The sequence below is a fragment of the Camellia sinensis genome, chromosome 12, assembly GCF_055761805.1.
Source record: "Camellia sinensis isolate YWXY chromosome 12, ASM5576180v1, whole genome shotgun sequence".
Lineage (NCBI taxonomy): Eukaryota > Viridiplantae > Streptophyta > Magnoliopsida > Ericales > Theaceae > Camellia > Camellia sinensis.
In genome coordinates this window covers 48,625,732-48,632,214 of record NC_138972.1, presented here as the reverse complement: position 1 = coordinate 48,632,214, position 6,483 = coordinate 48,625,732, and positions in this window count along the sequence as shown.

Genomic DNA, 6,483 nt, shown 5'->3' with positions numbered 1-6,483 from the left:
AGTTCAGGCTCAATGTATGTTGGCACAGTGCTAAAAGATGGATTTTTATGGCATATAGGTATAGAAACAGCCTTGGTATAGAAGGTTGAGATTTTTTAGAGCTAAAAATCGGATTCCTTCGTTGAGAATTTGAAACATTGACAATGTAACTGTCATCATCGAGTGCTCAGGAAAAAGTACCCAAGTCTTGCGGGCGGTCAAAAATGGGGTGTCTACAGATGGGAAACATGATTCGGGATTATGATAGGTTGGTAGAGTCCGCAACACATGTTGAGATCATGCTTGAAGGTGCAGAGAAAATGTGGCAGCTTAAGAGACAAGGGTTTACTGAACCTCGAGGGGGTTCCATGGCATCCAAAAATTCAAAGAGTTTTACGTCTTCTAATCTACCGCCGTTATTGGCCATGTCATTAAATACTACGTCAAGAAAGAGAATGGATAGTACGGGACAAAGTGGGATCACTTGTTATCGATGTGGTAAGCAGGGTCACAAGTTCATTACATGTCCACAAGGGGGTAACCAACAACATCAACCTTCTACTCGTCCTCAGAATCAAACCTTGGGTGGAGGTCAATCGGCCATTTGCTATCAATGTGACCAGCCAAGTTATATGAAGAAGTTTTGTCCCCTGATTGTCAAAACAACTAGTGCTTCAAGGTTTCAAGTAGAGCAGAGCTAGAGACAGACTCATCAGCCAGTTCAGTCTGGATAGGCGTCTAAAGTTGTACATGGGGCTACCTTCGCACAGTCCGTGCAACATACCTATTATCAAAGGGGTGGGTATAGTGAACAGAGACCCCAAGGGAGAGTCTATGCTGTCAGTGCATCTAAACAGTCGACCGGGCCAATGGTGATGCGAGGTACATGTCTTATATATAATACTTGTGCCAATGTGTTGATAGATATGGGGGCATCTCACTCATTCATAACATCTACATTTGCATCCATATTGGGGTTAGAGGTTGAACCATTAAAATATTCTCTTGTGGTAAAATCACCGGTTGGGGGTAAGATGGTATTAAACCATGGGTGTTGCGGGCCTGTGATTAAAGTTGCTGTTCCGCCGACTTCCTTTTAGTTTGGTGTTGTTAGATATGATGAATTTTGATGTTATCCTCTGTATGGACTGGTTGTCCTCTTTTCGTGCTGTAATAGATTGTTATCGAGGGAGAGTTACAGTGTGTACGGCTAGGGGTGACTGTTTTTATTTTATGGGAGATAGAACTGATAGACTTTTAACACTGTCATATGACTCTCGTAGTCGAGGCAAATTCACTTCCCTTCTTGCAACTTTGATGAGTGACAAGAATAGTGAAGTGCGAGGGGTATTCCCTAGGGTGGTTTGCGATTATTTAGATGTCTTTCCAAATGACCTCACCGAGCTACCACTTCATTGTGTGGTTGAGTTTTCTATAAACCTAGTGCCGAGTACGACACCTATCTCTATGTCACCCTCTAGATTCGCTCCGGTAGAGTTGCTGGTTTCGAAGGAGCAATTACAAGAGTTGTTAGGCAAGGGTTTTATACGCCCTGGTACTTCACCCTGGGGAGTGCTGACTTTCTTTTCCAAGAAGAAGGATGGTTCATTAAGGCTATGCATTGATTACCGTAAGCTGAACAGGGTCACAATTAAGAATAAGTACCCGTTGCCTAGAATAGATGACCTTTTTGACCAACTTAAGGGTTTTCAGTGTTTCTCAAAGATAGATCTAAGATCGGGTTATCATCAATTGCGCGTGAAAGAAGAAGATATTCCAAAGATAGCCTTTCGTACTCGATATGGCCACTATGAATTCCTTGTGATACCATTTGGTTTAACCAATGCTCCTGCCACCTTTATGGACTTGATGAATTGGGTTTTCCGAGAATCTCTCGACAAGTTTGTGGTAGTCTTTTAGATGATATTTTTATATATTCACCCTTTAAGAAAGAACATGAGGTGCATCTTCACATTGTGTTACATTTAGTTAGGGAGCACATGCTATATACTAAGTACGAGAAACGTGAGTTCTGGCTCTTTGAGGTGAAATTTTTGGGTCACGTTGTTTCTAAGGATGGGGTTGCTGTAGATTCTTCGAAGATCGAGGCGGTATAGAATTGGGAGGGACCTAGGAATGCATTTGAGATCCGTAGTTTCTTGGGTCTTGTCGGTTACTATAGATGGTTTGTGAAAGACTTCTCGTCGTTAGCTTTTCAGTTGGCTAGGCTAACAAGAAAGGGAGTGAAGTTCATTTGGAATAAATCATGTGAGAAATCCTTCTTAGAGTTGAAGGCTAGATTAACCACTGCACCAATTTTGGTCATTCCAGAAAGAGGTTTGGGTTATACTATATATTGTGATGCCTCTAGGGAAGGTTTGAGATGTGTTTGGATGCAAGAAGGTAAGGTAGTGGATTGAAAACCCATGAAATAAATTACTTGACTCATGACTTAGAGTTAGCTACAGTTATTTTTGCTCTAAAACTGTGGAGACATTACTTGTATGGAGGTAAATTTGAGGTGTTCTCAGATCATAAAAGTCTTAAATACCTATTTTCCTAAAAGGATTTGAATTTACGTCAAAGAAGGTGGATGAAATTTTTAGAGGATTATGATTTTGAATTACACTACCATCCTAGAAAAGCCAATGTGGTGGCCGATGCTTTAAGTAGAAAATCTGTGAGTACTATTGCCAATCTTGCAATTAGGGAATGGGAAATATTGGGTGATTTAGGTGAATTTGATTTTCATCTTAGTGAATCTTTTGAGCATGCCACTTCATTTTTTGTCCTTACACAACCGACGCTTGTTACTCGAGCTATAGAGGCACAATGGGAAAACTTGAAAGTTGAAACAATGAATGAGAAAATTCCACAAGGGAAAGGGAAAAAGGGTTTAAGGGTGGATTCCAATTGTAATGTTCGGTATCTAGACTGCCTTTTTGTACCTGAATCGTGTAGAGACGAGATACTTCGGGAATTTGACCACTTTTATCTTGCAGTACATCTGGGGGGCATAAAAATGTATCATGACCTTAGCCGACAATTTTGGTGGAGGGGTATGCAGCGGGATGTGGCTTCTTTTGTGTCCAAGTGTTTAACTTGTCAACAAATCAAGGTATAACATCACGACCAGCCGGGTTATTGCAACCTTTGCCTATCACGGAATGGAAGTGAGAATGTATCACTATGGACTTTGTTTCGAGCCTCCCTATAACACAAAAGGGTAATGACACAGTTTGGATAGTGGTGGATCGATAAACTAAGTCGGCTAATTTTCTCGATATATGTGTGGAGGACTCATTTGATTACCTAGTAGAACTTTATCTTAAAGAGATTATCCAGCTTCATGGAGTTCTGGTAAGTATTGTCCCGGATTGAGACCCTTGTTTTACTGTACGGTTGTCGCAAAGCCTACAAACTGTTATGTGCACTCAGGCCTTGTTTGGGAACATGCTATTTTAGTAATTTTTTAGCTTTTTGGCTAAAATATGAGGTTAAAAAAACTAATATGTTTGAAATGACTTTTTGATTTTTTACGAAAGAATGTGTAAAAGGTAGAGAGAAAATGAAATTTTTGACTTTTTGGTATAGTTTGTAGACTTTTTCATTTTTTTAGTAACGTTTTGACTTTTAAGCTAAAACAGACACATGCCAAACGAGGCCTCAGTTAACTTTTACCACCACTTACCACCCACAAACCGATGGACTGTCCGAGCGCACTATCCAAATCTTAGAAGATATGTTGAGAGCTTGTGTACTAGATTTTAAAGGTTCTTGAGAGAGACACCTACCTTTAGCGAAATTTTCCTAAAATAATAGTTATCAAGCTAGCATTGGGATGGATCCTTTTGAAGCTTTGTATGGGCAACCATATAGGTCACCGATGTGTTAGACTGAAGTGGGGGATTCACCTATGCTTGGACCGAAATTGGTTCGTGAGACCACTGAAAAAATAGCTCTCATTTGGAAACGATAAGTAACGGCTCAGAGTCAACAAAAGAGCTATGTAGACCGGAGGAGAAGACCCCTATCTTTTGGTGTGGATGATCATGTATTTTTGAAGACATCGCCTAGAAAAGGTTTAATGAGGTTTGGTCGAAGTGGAAAATTGTCACCTAGGTTCATTGGCCCCTTTGACATTTATAAAACGGGTGGAAGAGGCAGCTTATAGCCTTGCATTGCCACCGCAATTATCTGGAGTGCACGATGTGTTTCATGTTTCCATGCTTCGCAAGTATGAACCTGATCCTTTCCATGCCTTGGATTAGACAAATTTAGAGGTGGACTATAATGCTTTATATAAAGAGACCGATGAAGATCTTAGACACCCGGGAACAAATTTTGAGAGGCAAAGTCATTCTTTTAGTTAAAGTGTTACGCCATCACCATGGGGTGGAAGAGGCCACTTAGGAACGAGAAACTGAAGTTTGTGAGAAATACCCCGATTTATTGAATGACATGTAAACTTGCTTGTTTGTTAATCTTAGATCATTGTAGGGGGAGGTTGTAAAAGGCAGGTAAAAGAAAGAAATCTAAATTTCTATGCCATTGTTTGAAGTTAACTTTGATTTCATTTTGGTTTAAGAAGTGGTGATGATTGAAACTATTGTTATTGTGATATTCATTTTTCTTGGGAATTGTTGGAGTTGTTTTGGCAAGAACTATGAAATTTTGGGGATGAAATTCCTTAAAGGAGGTAGGCTGTTATAGCTGTTTTTGCTTGAGCATTCATTTGGTCGCTCGAGCGGAGATTTGCAGCTCCCAGTATCTCGCATGTTTGTAGGCGAGACCGCTTGAGCAAAGGAATGGTCACTCGAGCATAAAATGCAAGCTCCCAGTATTTTCACTGCAGCTCTACAAAACTTCTGAGACCTAGCATTCACTGCTTGAGCTATGGAAAGTTCGCTTGAGCAGTCTGGTCAGGGCAGTAGGTTATATTGCAATCCAAAAACTTTTCTAACTTATTTCTCTCACACTCCTCTCTCTAACAACCCTAGATAGAACACCCTAGATTTCATCTAGTAAGAGCAAGAATCGATCTTTGGGCCTTCATTAAATTTGTCATCCTTGACAAGAGCTACGTTTTGAACCGATTAGATGTGGTATTTCAGAAGCTCATCACGTGGACCTTCATCTCTTTTCATGCAACCTTGCAACCTTGAGGTAGGAATACCTTTACCCTAGCATATTTATATTTTGTCTTAAATGTGTGTGAATCTTAAGGTGTGCGGAACTATTGAGATGGATGTGGTATTTTTATATATGCATATATATATATATATGGGCTTTGTGTTGATGAAGTGTTTTGTGTGAAATTGATGGTGGATTGTGGAATCAATTACGAAATAATGAGTAAATATACTTGAATCAAGGAAAATAAATAGTTGAAAGGAAAAGCCTCAAATTTTCATCTGTAACCCTAAGGGTTGTTTTATTATTATTATTATTTTATTATTTTGACTTAATGGTTATGGATAATTAAAATTGGGGAGTCCTTGTGATTATTTGTATTATGTTTAACATGTTAATGTTTTGGAGTGTGTTTGAGGTGCCCACTTGCCCGGTTTATGTGAGGGCGACGAATGTGGGAATGTTGTGAGGTGTCCGCTGGCTAGTTTATGTGAGGACGACAAAAGTGGAAGGTTTGAGGTGTCCACTAGCCATCTGTGTAAGGACGGGAAAATGTGGAGATTGAATGGTGAATTGTGTGTTGTGTAATAATTTCTAAACCAATGGAAATTCATGGGCATTAATAAAGGTCATACATATTTAAACCAAATGTTTATATACTTTGTTAAAGTTATTTTCTACTGGGCAATTACTCATTCCTATTTACTAATATTTCAGGAAATAAAGAGCCCCATAATCGTCAATGAAGAAGAAGAAGAAAACGACTACCTCTTTTCAAAAATCTAAATTTTGTGAACTTGAAGTTGTAACTTCTTTTCTACTTTTATTTTGAATTTTGTATTTTTGTATTAAATGTCACAATGTAATTAGTAACTTAGAGGACAATGTAATTGTTTTGTAATCTTCTCTAGCGCACTGAATCAAGATAAGTATTTTGTAATTTTGTGAACAAAATCTGCAGTTCAATGAGAAAGATAAACATTTGCATGGGGTTATGTCATATGTTTATGTGGAGAATGTTCTTTTAATTGTTTATTGGGAATTATATGTATGGGGTGTTACACGCGTTGATGAGTTAACCTTGATTATCAAATGTTAATTATATGGGGATGTTACATGTTAAATAATCGGTAACACAGGTTCGAGTAAGGAAATTTGATACACTTTGAAGGGGGAAAAAAAAAAAAAAGAGCTTACCTTGGCTACGAACAATATCTTCAGCTCTAGAATCGAAATCCCTAATTATAGAAGAGAGCATAGAAGAGAGGCCCTTGGCCAAAGAAGAAGAAGAAGAAGTAGAAGAAGTAGAAGAAGAAGCGTAATTGTGAAATAAGAATTCAATTATATGCAAATAAATTTAATTTACCAAAA